This window comes from Apostichopus japonicus, chromosome 22 (genome assembly GCF_037975245.1).
Source record: "Apostichopus japonicus isolate 1M-3 chromosome 22, ASM3797524v1, whole genome shotgun sequence".
NCBI lineage: Eukaryota > Metazoa > Echinodermata > Holothuroidea > Aspidochirotida > Stichopodidae > Apostichopus > Apostichopus japonicus.
The window spans coordinates 3,370,253-3,390,000 of NC_092582.1; the positions used below are offsets into that span (position 1 = coordinate 3,370,253).

Sequence of the window (19,748 nt, forward strand, 5' to 3'; positions counted from 1 at the left end):
CATACAAGAATTGATTTTGTTTGACAAACCAGAATGGGTCTATACTCTAAATTAAGCTTCCTGATAAAAGAAGATTTTGTAATTGCAAGAGAGATCAATTGGATTTGACGAAGTCTATATTCAGCATAACACAAGAAGAAAAGAAAATTGTATTTTACCTAAGACTTTCGGAGAGAAATGTTAATTTATTAACGCAACCTGGTACCACTGTGATAGGAATCGATTATTATTGATCAAATAAAGAAACATACAGGATAAATACTAAAATTCATGATAAGAGAATGATGTAGGCCGGGTTTTTATGTATCGATTAAATATTGTTAGCTTTTCTTGATTAATTTCGCAAAGACAGGCAGTGCCGGGGATTTCATGGCAATGACGTCACAGTTATGCATATTCATGTTTTGATATAATGTATTTACGTCATTATTTACGCAAAGTTAACGTAATAGCCAATAAGCAATAGTTATTGATTTTACCTTTTACGCAGAAGACTTAAGTCTTCATCAGGTCAAAATATTACATGTGTTTCAATTTATTTGTTTTATTTCTTCCTTTTTGTACAATTTTTATTTTCAATAATGTGTTTTTTTTTATATTGGAGATGGGTTTTGCATGAATGAACCTAAATTATTGAAGCTGGTTAAATGACGTAATGATAGTATTAGCTTCAGGGTTAACACTGTTAACATTCCACCTTGAAAACATGAACGGAAAAAACAGGGGAAAAGTCAACGGTTTTATATCCTATAGTACAGGGTTTCCGTAACTTTTTCCCCCTTTACATTACTAAATTATATGATATATCAGATTTTAGTTCAACAAAAAGTACTCTAGTTTTGACTTTCAGAAATGTCTCACGTACCATCTAGGATGGACTCACGCACCACCTGGGGGTTCATGCACCCCAGTTAGGGAACCCCTGCTATAGTGGTATATATGCAGACACAAATTTACACCCCAAATAAAACAGCTTCGAGACATGAATTTTAAACTTCGATACAAATGGACCAAGATTTTTCTTAGCTCTTTGGGGGAGCTGTTCTTCACAAATATCTCTGTCATATTAGCTAAAGATGGTTGGTTTGTGTCTCATTAAACTTTCTCTGTGGTTAGTTCGTTTATATATTACATTATATTATATAATATTATAGTATTATAGATTAAAAGCAAGTCATCTTTTAATACTTTCCTTCAAATTTTCGAAATGATAATATCCATTTTACAACCAACGTAGAAAAAAAAAACAATATTTTCAGCTATACTATAATTGAATCACTAACTTCATATGAAGAGAACAAGTTATTCATTTGCTGCTAAGAGATAAATTACCTTAAATTTGACGAGTAATCATATTGTAATGTTTTATTTTATATTGTTGGTGTCATAGAAGTCGCCTTTGTTACATATATATACATGATTAATTAGTACTTACATTGCAGCCAGTGACATGCAGCAATGTTTATTTTCAACACCAAGATTTGAACAGAACAAGCATTTCATTTCCTCGTGGCGCTGTGACGTCACGTAATAGACTATATAAGCTGACATCTTGAGACTTGCGCTACCCAATTTCTCAAGTGATTTAGCTTAATTATTGAGTTTGAGGGTATACTATAGAGATTAATTAGATCTTTCATATAGAGAATCATTTCCGTAAGGGAAGGAACTTTCAAATTCACCGAGTATATATTCCAGGTGGATACCGTTACCCTCAAAATGAGTCAAAGTGAGGTTTAGTGTTATTATGGGTTGAATTATTTCGAATTATTATATTAATATTAGGGAAATGTCATACAGGAAAAGTTCTTGTTGCAGGCACACAAAAAAACCACGCCAAACTGACCACATTCATGTTCCAGTTCTAAATCCTTTTAAAACAGAATTGTGACCACGTGATCATAGCAGCATTTGCATGTTAATACATATAAAATAATGTCTACAATTGGTCAAATTAAAACATTTCACTGAAGGTTTATGATCTAATAATTCCAATAGTTTACAGTCGTTGAATATTTGAAACTAAATTGGAAAATTGCATACTTTTCGAATTGTATATATATGCCTACTCGCTATTGAGATGAAACTTATACAGTTAATGTAGCGACCTAAACTGTTATGGAATGTAAGTATCGGACGCCATCGTAAACTCAACTCAACGAACTGTTACTGAACGTCCCGTGTGTTTATTAAAATAATAGCATAACGTCATGATGTTCAGGTATACATTTGACGTATCATTAGCGCTTAATGGAGATACACGTTATGGACACGGTTACAACCGGAGACTGCGCACGTGTCACATCTCTGGGGTAAACGTTCGAAGTTGCTTTGTGAATTTCACCAAGCACTTGCGTTTTTCTTTTCAAGTGTGCCCTATTCCGTTGGTCTCCTTGGGGGTGGGGGGGGGGGGTGGGGGCAATACAGACAGATAAATATATACTACCATTGGAGTGAGAATAAGGTTAACTGTATTACTACAGTCAAAGATTAAAGCTACATTCATTCGTTCGTTCGTTCATTCCATTCTTTCAATTCATTCACTCATTCATTCATGCATGCATGCATGCATTCATTCATTCATTCATGCATTCATGTTTTGAAGAGGAAGTATTCGCTGAAAAAAACTGGGCTTAACATCAGGACACTCCCTGAAGAACAATGGTAACTGAAAAGATGTTGATTTTGTTGCAGCATTGTATAAATGATCACCTAATAATAATAATAATAATGATGATGACGATGATGATGATGATGATGATGATGATGACGATGACGATGATGATGATGATGATGATGATGATGATGATGATGATGATGATGATGATGATGATGATGATGATGATGATGATGATGATGATGATGATGATGATGATGATGATGATGATGACGACGACGATGACGTTGACGACGACGACGATGATGACGACGACGATGAAGAGCTTAACAATTTTGACGTTTTTTTTAACGATTCCATTGACTAAAGAATGCAAGAATATCCTCTACTTTTAGATCCGCTAGTAGTTGCGTGAAGCTACTCATGTATTAGAGTGACTTTCAGACCTGTAAAAATTCATTATCGTAGACACTGTCATGGAGTGAATTCTCTCTCTTTGGAATTAATTGGAGTAAATTGAATGATTGGAGTTAATTCAGTTGACGTGCAGGTCGAGGTAAAGACGGTGTACATATAATAGAACAAAACCTAAGCTATTATGATCAATGGTTTTACTATATGCAGTGACGTTACAATTTCATGGTCATCACTATTACCCTCAAAATATGCTAGAAAGTCAAAAAATGGTTACTGATATTCAAACTTCAAGATCTGGAGCCTAACCGCCTAGCCTAGCCTAGCCTAGCCGGATCCCCCAAGAAAGTACTTTTGAGAACTTTTAGCTGTTTTATGTTTTAGTTTGCTACTTTAGGAGCAACTACAGATGATCTTTAAAATATTATGAAAAAGTTGAATTATTTTCTTATTATAGTTTGGGCGATAGGATACCGATATACTAGATCACTGTCTGTGTATTTTGGTATCCTATACCGGTTCTTTTATGCATGTCTTTCATGCCATCACGTAAGGCACTTTTCGATAGATCAAAGAAATAACATAAAATCTAAAATAAATACATCCACGATGTCACGGACGAAGAAAAAAATATATATAGTAGAACCTATTTCTAAAATAAACCTTGCCTCCTGTGTACTAACCACAGAACGTGCCTATATTATGCCGCGATGGATTAGCCTAAACTTTATTCGCGACTGTTGCACAACCACAACCGTGTACAATATATTATCAACGCACGTTCGTAGCGAACGCCGCCAGTTAAAAGACTACTGACTTCTCTCATTCTTCTTATATTTTCTCTCTTTTTACTATAATTGTTTCGATATTTGGCATGTAATAACCAGTTGTATTGTCCTTAAAATCAATTACAGAGTTTGGTGATCGGAGGAGTACGCCTCTTCGCGTGCCATGGTTATACTTATTTACCGTGTTCAATATCGATCCGTTTAACGGCGCGAGCGTCCCCTTGTTTTCGCCCGTCCGCCTCGCTATCCGTATAGCCGTAGGTTCGACTTTCACGCGGAATTCACTAAGTCTAGTGAAAAGATCAATACTCTATTGACACATAGGTTGATAATCATATAATTTACCAACCGGTGTTTTTCTGTAAAATATAAAATAAAGACAAAAAAAAAAAAGGATCTTGTAATCGATACAACTTGTTTTTGTCCCGGGGCGCGTGCCATAATGATCATCAAAAAATATTTAAATATACATTTGTGTAAAAATTCATATAGCATACGTGCATGCTGCGTTTAAGAGATATGCATACATAGCTATGAATAGCAAAATATTGAAAACAACCAGCACGGTATATGGCTCAACCAATCACAATACATCGCTGCTTTTTCCTATTCAATTAGACAGGATAAGACTTTTGTACGGTGTTTGAAATTAGCCAGTTTTATTGAATTTATTTCCTACAATTTTTTTCACCGCCCCCTTGCCAGCTTTTATCGGACACCGGTATACTTCTTAAAAGGAAACGGCATTTCAGTCATTTATAAGCATACCGTAGATTGTAAATCAAATGGTCAATAAATATGATATGTCTGTAACACTGGACCGCCTCGTTAAAATAATAGTTCTAGTCAAAATTTATGACATGTCTGTAAGACTGGACCGCCTCATTAAAATGATAGTTCTGGTCGAAATTTATGACAAGTCTGTAACACTGGACCGCCTCATTAAAATGATAGTTCTGGTCGAAATTTATGACAAGTCTGTAACACTGGACCGCCTCATTAAAATGATAGTTCAGGTCGAATTTTAGTTTTGACCGGTGAACGGGTGAAAGAGGAACACTTTCCAAGCATCGTGGTGAAATTTTCATCTTAATTTAAAAACTATAATGAGTGAATTGTATTCATATTGAAAATGCATGAATAACTTTTCTCAAAGAAATATTTCTTTTATATGTATCGATATTTGATATATTTTTGGTTAAGATTACGTGAAGGATATCAGCCGGGCCGGATGTACCCTGGGCGGAGAGGGAGGGGTTGGGGTGGGTGTTCCCGGGACTAATGCTAAATCCGGTACAGTATACGTAGATTATAGATTATGAATTTACACAAATGTATATTTATATTAATATTGTGCTCAACGCGTTGGTATGATACAAAGAGGAATGTTAGCCTTCGCTTTACTTACTTAGAACACTGACTAAAGACGAAATATATCTGTAATTTGAAAACTCTAAAGGAAATTATAATAAATACATTGGGAAAATTGTCAGACAAAACAACTGTCTAGGAAACAATCTTCTAAAGTTAATTCGTCCAAAAATACATCTATTTATTCGCAATTGCGGTATTCATGTTAGGCGGTATAGAGTATATTATTGCCTCAACTCACTAAAAATACTATTACTTGTCACCATTTCCTCAATTGATTACATCCCATTTTTACATTATGACATAGTGTATGATTACCCCCTACCCCCTGCCACCCTCCCAAAAAAAAACAATAAAAAAAATAACAGTATTGTAAATTGTTGACATTTTTCTATTCAAATTTTGTTTTTTTTTTCGCTTTAAATTTGACCTCATAGATTAAATAGGGAAATATTAATTCTAACTTGATTTTTTATATTTTTTAAATGAATACAACAAGATGTGTGTGGGTGGTGGGGGTGGGAGGGAGTGGGATATCACAGAAAACGTGACGTAACCACCATGTAACAGTGTAGGAGCCGAGAAAAGAGATATTGATTGGTCAGGCGATGATCAGACATTTACGATGACACAACGACATACTAACGCCCAGGATGATGTGTAAAATTCAATCACATTTTTTATTTCTCTTCCGTGAAGTAAACACTCGAAGCCTTAGCCTACCATTTCGAATCACTAAGGTCGTATGGTGTAACCTACTTGTATGATGTACGGTCAGTGCATGTCAATTTATCAAAATATACAGCTGTGTGGTTATGAAACAGTTTAATCCAGAATAAGTGAATGTTACTATTCCGTCCAAAACGTACCGTATGGGGTATTATGAATGTGTAGATAGGGGTAGGTAGGGGGTGGGTTGGGAGGGGGTGTGAACCACAGAGGATATTGGACATACGTGTATCTTGAATGCAAGATATTTGGTTCTGAAGGATTGTGGAATAGGGAGGAGGGAGGGAGGGGAGGGAGGGAGGGAGGGAGGGAGGGGAGGGAGGGGAGGGAGAGTGTGAAGGTAAAAGGAAACACGTATATGGATCAACCATTTTGGGTACTTACATTTTTTTGACCCACTTCTTTATGTACTAATATATTACAGACCACCCTCCCCCTAGCTCCCTCCCTCCCTCCCTCAATAGTACAAAATGATGCAATTTACTTAGTACATAAAACTGAATGATCAAAATGGTGATATGAAATGTCTTCTATATATTTCTTATGGGAGGCGAAAAGGGACCTTGGGAGGGAGTCGGGAAGGAAAGAGAATGCATAGAATGGTATAACAAATGGGTAGGAAAGTGGGTAGCTACGGCCATGATTGGGTTAATTTGCTTTTTCTCTTTATTTTTTTTATTTTATAGATGTTAGACTGCTTATTATAATAAGTCTGCCTCTGCTTACAATGCAGCAACATTGTATATTTGTGTATACACCTGGTAACATGCATTCTCTAGCTAACGGTGGGAAATTTACACGGTGAGTCCACCTGTGTCACCGTGAGAGATTTCCGCCTCCGAAACCAGTGCAGCCTTTTGCATGGAAAGGGCGAGCGTTAACTTGAAGAGACTCTTGTGTTAATGACAAAACAAACTCGATCGCGCCATCAACTTTTTAACTTCTTGTTTAACATAACGATGTACGTACCCATGTCTAATATGGACACGGGCTATATGCTTGATTTATTATCACCGAGCAGCGCCTTTCTCGAAACTAAACCAGGAAATTTTCATTCCCCCTTTTGTTTTTGTGGATTTTACAAGGTTTCTTTTGGATTTAACGTGTTTACTTTTTTTTGTGTGCAAACGTTTGAAAACAGGATCAAGAAAATAAGAAAGAGAGAAACGAAAGAGGAAATGGAAGTTACAATATTGACAATATTTGGAGATCTGTAAATATTTTATGACAACGTAGGCAAACGAATTTTAAACTTCAGTTGTAAACGAGGGATTGTAAATTATCATGAAAAGTAAATAAGGAAGTATAACACAAAGAATATGAATGGGTATTTCTCGTAATAAAGAAATACAAGAAAAAAATTAGATATTTCAAAATCAAAATTAAAGTCATCATTAATAATCCTGTTTAAAGATTCCTATATGATATGACCATTGAACAATGAAACCAAACGTGAAGTCTATTACTTGCATAGACATTTTGAATTGTGAGTTGTGTTGTGTGGAATTGTGAGGAAAATGACGTGTCAACCTCCGCGGCTAGTACTGAGTCTCTCAGATAACACTGATCAATTACGACGTTAACAGTAATACAGAATCCAGGCAAGATGTCTGACAGACGAAAACATGATCTGTAAGCTTTCAGAAAATTTATAGTTGTTTTTATACAATTAAAGTTTCAAAATTCCCAGCACCAACTCCCCCCCCCCACCCCACCACCTATAGAAAAAGCAAATATTATTTCATTTCTCGAGAAAACTGCTTCTTAATATACAAGCCCATCTAATCCCAAATCACTTCTTTCTAGGCAACATTGATCTGTTTCAGTACATTCGAAACGGTAATTAAGATATTAGCCCATAAGATACTCTGCATATAGGCCAAGGGCGGCGGAAGCACTTTTAATCTGGGGGGGGGGGCACCAACGTCGAAGGGCACTTTGCAGAAATTCGATTGGACTGATGCAGCCTGATATTTAGTACCCTTTACAACTCTTATTGTATTATCTTATTTGCGTATACACATCACTCCATCACCCCCCCCCCCCCCCTCAAGGAAACAATGCATACTAGCATTGCAATATCTAATGTGCAAATTGGGAAACAAGGAACAAGTTTTCTTTCGAGACAAAATGAGGTGAAATCATTATAAAATCCAAGTCCCTGCACACGCGATCGATATACATGCATGAAAGCAAATGAAATATGTCAAAATACGAAAGGATGGGGTAGGTTATGGGATATTAAAACCATACTCATTATTCATAGTAGGCTATAAATGGCTTCTGCTTATTACAAAGTCACAATGTAATATAGCAATGCATTTTTGGGAATGCATTAGGAGTTTGTTGGCAAATCGAATATGCATAATGGCACTCACCAGAATGTTAGAAGCCTTGTGGTAGTAAACATAGGCGTAGGAGGTGGGGGGGGGGGAGGGCTGCAGCCCCCAACCAAAATTGTTTGTGAAAATTCGGGCAATATGCTGAGAATTTTTCGGGCACCTACTGAAAGAAAAATAATTTGCATTGTGTTTTTCAATGGTTAAACTGATATATAGAATATGGAAGGGTAATAACACGGCAAAAGATTGTATGTTATTGGCATGCGGTGTAATAACCGACTCATGCCTATGCGATATGCACATTAACATGTTTAACGCGCGCGGAGCGCGCGAACAATTTTGGTAATATTTTTCGGGCAAGTCGTTACAGCCCCCCAAATCAAATTGGGCTCCTACGCCCATGGTAGTAAACATTTAAAACTTCCCGAAATATTTCATTCGACGTGGGTTTCGCTTTGTAAACTGTTTTTTTATTTATGAATTTTTATGTAGAAAAAGGGCACATTTTTAACCTGATGAAAAGTGGGGGGGGCACGTGCCCCCTGTGCCCCCCCCGGTTCCGCCGCCCTTGATATAGGCATATGTTTATATTTGTGTACGGCACAACTGTTACCCTCTCTCCGCTCTCCCCCTCACCCTTTATGCGCCCCTCACTATTTCTCCCCTCACCCTTACTCTCTCTCTCCCCGAAGAGGGGAGGGGGCGGGGTGTTAACACATTTTCCCTCTTCACCGTCCCTCCTCCAATTCCCACAGGTTGGGCTGGATTGCAATAATTCAATCTTGCGTATGACATCAACTGTTAGTTATATAGAAACACTATAGAGCACACGACAATTTAAGGTATATTTTTGACTTAAGAAACAAATTTGGGGAAATTGTTTAAAGGAAAGGTTTTTAAAATATTGGACATGTAGTAACGTCATGTATAGGTGCGTACGTCTTGCAGATAGACCTAGCTTATGTCGTGGTATACAGTGTTTCATGCGGGGTATTTCTAACTCACTATCAGTACCCCATGCAGAAATTATATGTGGCAGGGTCCCGATCTCACTCACGGGGGTGGGCGTACGGTGGGGGGGGGAAACAAACCCACTTAAAGTCTTCTTTATTTGAGTGGGTTATATACCAACTACCCGCTAACCCTTCATTAAAGGATGATCTCATAGGCCCAACATTCATTTTCGATATATTACAGACCGTTGAAAACCACGGCTTTTATAGTCCAGGTTGTACTTCTATATAACACTTTCAAGTTTTGAGAAATGGCTCTTTAAGCAGCTGATGAGTTAATCAGTTAAAGTGACTGGACTATGTAGCCTAAAACAAATACCATTAAGTCAGTACCTCAGATGCAACACAAAACTGTAAGGGAAAACATAAGACTTTTATTGCCTCAAATGACATGTTTTACAATGCATAGTACACAATTTGTTTTTTTAACAAGTGATGTTGAATGCCATCCAAGGGTGCTATGCTGTTTTATGGTAAACTAATATGTCTGGTTGAGTTATTAGAATAATTTACCATTTAAGCCTGCAATGAGGAGCCAAAATCATCATTAATTAAGCTTCAAGGGAACATTACAGAGACTAAATTCTGCTTAAAGTCAGCCTATAAAAGATTCATTCTTTGTGTTCGAGCAAATGTTTTATTTGTGTGGTAATTTATTTGGTTTTGAAGATTTAAACCCCGCTAGTGTTGAACATAATGATATGAATTTTTACATTTTCGAAAGGTCGAAATATTTCATATTACTTGTATGGATGTTTTGTTGCAAAATATAACTATGTCATGTTTACATGTGAAACTGTTTAATAATGGACAAGAAGACATTGTTTGGACAAAATAAAAAGAGCCGACCAGGCATACATTATATCCCACATATGTTCTATTTCCACGTGCTACACTATTGCGGTCATTAACGGTTTAAAATGTACTACAATTCGGCACGGGGGTAAACAGCGATGTTATACTGAGGGAAAAGGGAAGGGTCAATTTCATTCGCTTAGCGTTAGCTGCCAGTAATTCTTCTGTATAACAAAAGACTAATTTCCCCTTCTCTCCCCCTCCCCTCTATATCTCCCCTCTCCTCTCCTCTCCCTTCCCTCTCCCTCCCGCCCTCCCCTCTCCCTGCCCCTCTCCTTCCCCTCTCTCCCCTCCTTCCCTTCTCCCCTCCCTCCCCTACAAACCCCCACCCTAAACCATTTTAAAAACTGAACACTCATGGCAAATATTTAAACCTTTTTCAAAACTTTAACATCAAAAAATTTGTTAACAAGTTAAGAGATTTTAATATGCCTCACTGAAGTACCTGCCCTTCTACAATAGAGCATGCTTTTGACCACAAAAAAAAAAAAAAAAAAAAAGAAGAAAAAAAAGCCGTAATCTCTAAAACGGCTGTACAAAACTACTTCTTAACTCATCTGAGCGATCTCAAGTAAGTTTCAAAGTCCTCCGTAATCTGTAATTAACAAATACTGAAGGAGTAAGGTATCCGTCATCCAGCTCGGCGATGGGAATCCGCAGCTGTTTTGGGGGGGTTTTTTTGGTGTAACTGCGCTGCCCTTTAAACTCTGTTTTACGATAACGTTATGTTTACCGAACAGTCAAGAAAACAAGAGAGAGGATCACGTGTTAACTCCTTTCTTTGCTTTTGGTCGGTTTCGGTGAGATTTAATAAAGTACAGTAAGTCATAGCTTCATGTCAACTAATTAACAGAACAAGATCAATGTTAATGAATGGCTTTAAAATACAGAAACTACCCCCCCCCCTCTCTCTCTTTTGTTTTTAATTATTTGTGTGCTGCAATCTACATTTCTTTTTAAACATTTTCACAAAGACATTTGGAAAGAGAACTTGAGTGTAATGTAAATACCTGAAATGTGTTAGTTATAATATACATATATATGTTATGTTATGTTGTGTGTGTGTGTGTGTTTGTATATATATATATATATATATTAGTGTTTACACGGGTCCAAAAACGGGAACCGGGTACCCGAGGGCCGTTACCCGTCGGGTATCCGGGTACCCGGAAAAAATGTGTTTACCCTCGTGTATCACGATTTTCAAGTAATAACATATTGGATGCTGTAATAAATGCATTATATTCTTTACTGACAATGTTTTTATGTTCAAATACATAGGTGTAAGAAAAGGTATAAAACCTCCCTCAATAATTTTTGCTTCTGTTTCTTCATTAAAATTGTTAATTAATTAATTATTTAATTATAATTAGCATTACTACTAACATCGCACTGCCGCCGCTGCTTATGCTACCTCGTGCACGTCTAATGGATCAAACCATATAAATGCTCTTAACCAGTTTTTAATACTACTACTATCTATTATGCAGGCCCAGGGTTCGCATTAGCCGCGAGTTTGCGCGATTCGCGCAATTTGATCGCATTTGGAATAAACGATTAGTAAAAAGCCACTTGCGATTGCTATTTTTTAGTTATCCCGTCTATAATCCATAAACATCGCGTACAATTCCTTGTCAGCCTTTCCTTCTTTGAAATAAACGAATGAATAAATAAATAATAATTTCTTCCACGTGGTAGCCTAACACCGCACTAAGTCAATGAGAAATCTAGCTAAGCCTAACCATCTGTTTATGTGCTGGAGTTGTGACGCAGTTATAAGACATCCATGGAATACTTTCGTTATTGCTGTTACGTTCGACCACATGGTTGCCTACCACCACACTAAGTCAATGGGGGTAGTCTAGCCTAGCCATCTGTTTATTAGCTGAAATTGTGACGCAGTTATAAGATATCTATGGAAAGCTTTCGTTATTGCTGTTATCTTCGAACACAGGGTAGCCTAACAACACACTAAGTCAATGGGAAATCAGCCTAAACATCGGTTTGCATTTTTTTTTTAAACGATCACACTTTGCGTATGATTCGGGTAATAAATAAGGAACCGGGTAATATCGCGTCGAGCGGGCCCCTTGGTTATTGCTGTTATCTTCGACCACATTGTAGCCTAACACCACACTAAGTCAATGGGAAATCTGCCTAACCGTCGGTTTGCCAATTTTTTTTTTTTTTTAAATAACACTTTGCTTAGGATTCGGGTAATATATTAGGAACCGGGTAGTATCGCGTCGGGCGGGTACCCGGGTACCCGGATAACCCGTACAAACACTAATATATATATACATATATATATATATATATATATATATATACATATATATATATTTATATATATATATATATATATATATATATAGATAGATAGATATATATATATATATATATATATATAAATATATATGTATGTATGTTTATATATATATATATATATATGTATATATATAAAGCGAAACTGATTCTGTCGAGTTTGTTGTAAGAGTTACTATATATTTACGAGCTACCTACGCTGAGAACGTATCCTCTGTTGTGTGAAGAGTATCACCCCCCCCCCCCCCCATGTTTATAATGCCAAGACAATAGGGAGAGTGAACAACCGGTGATGAGGTATACTTACTAGGTGATTTATAAAGTGAATCCTTCAACAATAGTTTGAAAGAGTAGATTCACGTACACAGGGGGTCTTTACAAAGTTTATGACAAAGGAAGCCTTGTTCTCGGGTAACTTGTAAATTAAAAAAATATGATAGATCTTGAAATAAATAAATGATATATAAATGACAATTATATACCGCCAGGAGGCGAAAATCGCTTCGGTAGTGGTTGGGGTGTTTTGGAGGGGAGGACAGGATGGGGGGGGGGGGAGAAGCCGTCATTTTCAGATGATAATTCATCAATCCATTCTGGAACTTTTATCCTTTGTGGCAGGCTACAAGCACAGTCCGCATATATTCTTACGGTGTTGTATATAAAGATGAAATACGCACACTGGCGGGAACAGATGAGGGCTTAACTATATAGCAAGCTAATCATGCTATTGGCCAGGCCGAACAACATTACTTGACATGCACGACAACTGCAGCTCGTGGAAACAATGGGAGTTCTACGGCATGCCATACGTTTCAAAAATGTCCAAAACAATATAAGCATGTCCAAAATAATATAAGCATGTCCAACTTTATATAAACATGTCGAAACTAATATGAGTATGTCCAAAAATAATAAGAGCATGTCCAAAATAATATGAGAGTGTCGAAAGACTATATGAGCATGTCCAACATATTAAAAGAATGTCGAAAAATAATACAAGAGGGACAAATGTAACTGCCTAATTCAATTTTGTATTGAACATTTTGGCGTTTTAAGTTACGCCATATGTTGCAAAATATCCAAAAAAATATAAGCATGTCCAAACTTATATGAGCATGTCCAAATTTATATAGACATGTCAAAACTATATGAGCATGTCCAAAATAATACGCGCATGTCCAAACACATATAAGTATGTCAAAATATAATATGAGCACGCCCAAAATTATATGAGAGTGTCGAATAATAATATAGAAGTCTCGAGTGTAACTGCTAACTTCAACTTTGTTATGAACATTTTGGCGTTTGAAGTCACGCCAAATGTTTCAAATATCGAACTTTTATATTGGTATGTCGAAAAAAATTAGCTTACAATACCTTCTTTGGAGGTAATTTGTATCAACTGACACAATGGTTATCATTATGACAATATATTATTGAAACATTCTTCTATTTTTGTGACGCAAATAATTCAAAATATGTAAAAACAAGACCATCACCTAACATTTTTCCTTTCTACATCCCTACGTAATGTGAGTGGTTTCGCCCTGCCTAGAGGTGCTGAGATTATTCATATATTGTTGCGAAGGCAAAGAAGTTCACGTGCGAAAGTACGTACAACATGCACAAGCGCTAACAACGTACAGTAGTTATCACACATGCGTACGTTGGCAGTGAAAATGAACTACTATACTGTGTTACTTTTTTAACGGAAAATTGTGACACTTAATTACGGTTACCAGGCGAAGTCGGACACTAGCCCAGAATTAAAAAAAAATAAGCCTAGGTTAGGGGATATTCAACGTTTAATCTTCACTCTCACCTTTTAACTAAATTTCAAGATGGAAACGTGGGAAGAACTCGCCAACTACATATTATTGATTAAACCGCGTGGAATGCTGGACACAGTGGTTCTTCGTATTAAACTCACTGATAGTTACAGCACCTTGGGGCCAGGTTGATCACTCGCGCTACGAAACAACTCAACTAATATTTCCTCGAAAATAAAATCGTTCTTGATCGAAATATCATTAAAATATTAACACACACACTAATACGGTAATGGATGAACTGTATATCGTCTTAAGTTACGCTGGATATGGTGTTTTTGTTTTCAGCATACCAAAATAAAAAGTTTGATATTTGGAACATATGGCGTAAAATTCAAACGCCTGACTGTTCATTACAAAGTTGAATCGAGCAGTTACGCTCGAGACTTTTGTATTATTTTTCGACACTTTTTTATATTTTGGACATGCTCATATAGTCTTTCGACACTCTTATATTATTTTGGACATGCTCTCATTATTTTTGGACATACTCATATTGGTTTCGACATGTTTATATAAATTTGGACATGCTTATATTTTTTTGGATATTTTGCAACAGATGGCGTGAATTCAGATGCCAAAATGTTCACTAAAAAGTTGAAGTTAGCAGTTACATTCGACATGTTCATATAATTTTTCGACACTCTCATATTATTTTGGGCATGATAATATTATTTTTGGACATACTTATATTAGTTTCGATATGTTTATATAAAGTTGGACATGCTTATATTTTTTTGGACATGCTTATATTTTTTTGGACATGCTTATATTTTTTTGGACATGCTTATATTTTTTTGGACATGCTTATATAGTTTTGGACATTTTTGATACATTTGGCATTCCGTAGAGTTCGTCCAAACAGTTTGATTCATGTAGTGAACAAGCATCCATGTAGTAGTATGAATAACGAATAGACCGTTCACTTTGTTGGTATGGCGGCTTGTCACATGAGTGAATGCGTTTCACTGATTGGTTGTTCGTCAAATCTTAGTAGACAGACGATATGCTCCATGACAGAGGATTATGATGCATAAACTACGGAATTAATATACGAAACTCCGTGGTATAAACGTACGTATACACCCAAAATTGAAATGAAAATAAAAAAATAAATAAAACGTCGACTTAAATGCATTGAAGACTCGCGCACAAAGAAACGTCTGATGCCGGTAATCTGACCTAGTTTCGAATGGGGTGTAACAGAAGTGCTAGACACCACCATCGATCCCAGAAAATACACACACAGCGTGCTACCGTAGGTAATTATACACTAGTGTACAGTCACTACATGCAGCTACGGTCAATACCCACAACACAGTGTACATATAGCAGTGATGGACATCTCAGGTCCAGCTAAAGATAACAAGGTATCACGTTTCATTACTGTCTGCATTTTGTAGCGACAAGAAAAAAAATTCACTTGCAAGCTACGGAAAGTTAACTTTTTTTCAGAGGGCGGAACGCGGTTTGGGGCGAGTCTTCAATGCCTTTAATGTAACGGTGTACAAAGAAAATAAAAAAGAACGCCCTCTACTTTGCAATGTTATTACAATGTTGAGAATCTTGAAGTAAAAAGAAAGTGAAAAAAAAAACAGACATACAGACAGATCGGCAATCAAAACGGTGACAAACAACAAATAGACAAATAGTTCATTAAGTAAGAGTAAGAGTAAGGGCTAATTTACCCGCCTCAATTATTTGCTAAAGAAACAATTCCAGTCCTATTTCTGACATGTATTTCGGTGCTTGAAAATCGCAACAAGAGGACAAGAAATTTCCGGAAATGCTACAGCCTCCCGGGGCTTCACGCACTCGACCAGCACCAGGACTCACCTCCTCGTTATCCCCTTCCCCCTTTACGACCTCCTGTATGCATTGCCAGTCAGGAGCAGTATACTCCCCAATCAGAACAGACCTCCATTGGTAGGATAGAACCTTTTCAGCACGTTTCTGATTTGTATTTTTCATTTCGGTTATTGGTTAAGTTCTTTTTATTTAAAAAAAAGGCAAGTATATGTCATAAATTTTACAATTTTTTACAATCGTTAATCTTCATCAGTAGTTGTTACTCTATAGGTGAAAATGGCCCCTTTCCTTTGCCTAGCATATTTTGTTAACCTTTTGGTGTACTAGGACTTTGACCGCCATGATACATGTTATTAAGTTAAAGTTAGACTAAGTGTACTGCCTCGTGCCACTAGTATATGTTTAACGATTTGACTGCAATTAAGTGGATAAAAACTACGCGATATACTTTGAAAAAGTTCACCTTTCTTCTTTGGGACAAAATGGATCGAAATCTGCACGAACCGGCAAGAAAATTAAAATGAAGGTGCAAACAGGTATTTAATAAGGAATAAATCATTTACTTCAATCCATATGACAACGTGCATAACAAATTTGCCATTGATATTTATATATATTTATATGCATATATATGTATAGGTTCCTCACAGGTGTTAGCGTTGGGTTTCAAATATTGCTTGTGAAACGACTTAAGTCAAGTTTAAAAGATTTTAAAAGATGTTTTTGAAGGAACGTCATGCGACCAAAGAGATAATTTTGTAATCATTCGGAAACTATTTTGCTAATTTTGCTCTCAGTCATACAGTTGAGCTACAAAAGTTGTTTGCAATGCTAACAAAATAGGGAAAGTGGAGAAAAATGCTCAAATTAATGCAGCTTAAAGATATTCTTAAATGTCATATAATATCGGATTGAGTGTAAGTCAATTCATTTTCAATACGCAATGTGTATACACTATTTTTGAGATGCCTAAACTATATTGTGTAGTTGGTTAAACGGGTAGGGAAGTTCTTTTTTCCCTCGAAGAAATGAAATATTTTCTCTTAGTTTCATATTTTTGGCCTATTCGCATTTTTATGGCCCATTTTATTAATTTATTCAATGAAATACTTTAATATTAAATATAACTTCGTTGAGATTATGAAATAATCATTATTTAAGTTTTTTTTTAGTTTTTATATTTATTATATTTTAATGGAGCTCTTATAGATTATACAGGCGTTTTTGTTAATAATTGGTGAATGTGGGATAAGGGAAGGGTTATATATGTACCCATTCATATATGTTTTGGAACTTACATCGTGAAAAAGATGGCTTTTTTTTCATTGCAAATTCATGAAAACTAATAATGGGCATCTCATAATAATACCCTTTTGTGTTAAAAACAATGATATAAATTACAAATAATAACAACGCACGGCTATTTACCCATTGAAAATATTTCACCGACAAGGCTTTTGAAAAGAAAACATAGTTCCGGGAATAAAATGGATGACGTCATATATAGGTTTATTCATATCGTTTTCACTTCTTCTTTTTTTTTCTAAAAAAAAAATGGTAAGTTTAATTGCCCTCTTAGAATCATTTAGAACAATGATAACGAAATTCTAACTTAAGATATGCTTTTCGCAGACAACTGAAATTTTTATGAATTTAATTTAGCTTGCATAGAAAACTGCAAAAGGACTTTTTTTTATATAAAAAAAAGCTTTATTTTGCACCTGAGCAAATGTTCTGGATAAATGGGTTCTAACGTATTCGGTGTGAAGTTTTTTTTTAATGCATATTTTGACCATGGATGTGGATGTCAATGTATTTACGGTATCAAATTTAGAGTTGATATCTAATTTTTGTATAAACTATCATTTTCAAGAATAAACCTATCCTAAATTCGACTTAATTTCATCGTCCCGTTTAAAGTTTGATGAGCAGGTACCTTAGCTGTCCTTTCTGTAGACTCTAACGGGGTAAAGCAATACCAAACAAACGGCCCTGTACCGGTACACAGTGACCACATTGTAACCCATACGGGAGTGCATGCGCAATCCCGTTTAGCTTACACACGTCACTTTGAATATATTAAAGACGAGACGAGTGCATTCTGTTAATTATTTCAAAATAAAATGCAAAGAGATCAACTAATGTCATTTACCTTAATATATAAAAACACAAAACGCTTCACGAGGGAGAGCAGATAGGCTAATACTTGCAGGGTGGGGGGGGGGGGTATATCTCCATCGGTTCCCCGCATACACGAATATCTGTTTCAAAGTGACAACAAAATATTTTCAAAGAATTCAAAGGCTCAAATGTTTAGCGCCGCTTATTTATAATATTTTTTAGCTGAAAAAGAAATACCGTTTAAGCAAGAAAAATTAGCGACAGTTTGGTTGATCATTTAATTCCTTCTGTATCCTAGCAACAAAATAAAGAAAATAAAGTATAATTTCAATACTTCTATATTTTATTTTTTATATTACAACATATAGGAACGTAGATGACGAGTACTTTTATGAGGTACATATTTATTGTAGAAGAAAAAAAACCGATTGGTTTTGAAGGCATAACATAACCTGCAGTCCCCCCCCCACCCCAACCCCCCGAACCACCCCATTTTCAAAGGACAACATTTTCCTGTGTAGAAAATGGGTCTTTCGTGTGCTGTCGCGGGTAAGCTTATACTAGAACTGTGCCAAATGTTACATTAAAAAAATGGATATAGTTGCAAAATATAGCACCATGTACATTTCAGCAAACCTAACTCCGTCTTAGGTTTTTATATTATTGATTGTACTATGATGATCAGCATAGACGTTTTCAAAACTTACAATCCAAAACCAGAAATAAGAAATAAACTAAACACTAAAAATCAAATTTAATGCACAACGGCATCAATTTTGTACTTCCAGAGTACAAAAGATGTATTACACGAGAAATTGAAAGAAATCCTAGGGTTTTCCAACAATTAATGTTACATTCATGTATCACGTATAGTTGACGTTAATAGACCGAATGGATATACTATTTTGAGTTAATTAGTTTAGATTATGGGGAAATTTTAGAATAATATTACAGGAAATTACAAGCGCACCAATTAACGTAATTAAAGTCATGCATAATTATTATTATTATTATTATTTACACCGGTGCTTACCGTATATAGCGCAAAATCACAGGGTTCCATGCGTTTAACAAAACAAGTACAAAATACAAAAATCAATAAAATTGAATACACTAAACCATATTTTTTTTTAAGGTATAAACTGTCTTTGAAAAGGGAAAATGCTTGGCTTGATTTGATGATGTGTTACGGGACATTTTTATGAATATTCAATTTTATTGCTTGATATTAGTGTATTAGGCATAAAATGTTACATTGAATTGTATTATGCGCAAAAATTAGTTTTCCTTTGTTTTGTATAGACTGAATGATCCAACCGTACGTTCGATTGACATTTTGTAAGTTTGCTGTAGATATATTAGTATAATTTCGGAATATCAAACCGAGCCGAGTACCTGATAATATCAATTGTGTCAATCTACAAGCATATTTCTATCAATAGTTTCAATGATAGAAAGAAATATTTCAAATTTGCATAGATTGAAACTCCCAATCATACCTTATAAATCGGTTTTAGATTTCATAACAAATAGGC

General features: G+C 35.8%; 1 protein-coding gene and 1 long non-coding RNA gene across 2 annotated transcripts in view; one reads left to right on the forward strand and one right to left on the reverse strand.

Annotated features, from left to right (window-relative positions):
- Positions 1–19,748, reverse strand: part of LOC139963738 (uncharacterized) — a 53,999-nt gene that overhangs the window by 22,613 nt on the left and 11,638 nt on the right. The window lies entirely within an intron of this gene.
- The window catches only part of LOC139963730 (uncharacterized), a 29,414-nt gene continuing 26,143 nt past the window's right edge, over positions 16,478–19,748 (forward strand). Inside the window, exon 1 of the mRNA XM_071964828.1 lies at positions 16,478–16,628. The gene's annotated coding sequence lies outside the window, so the exon portion shown is untranslated. The remainder of the gene's footprint in view (positions 16,629–19,748) is intronic.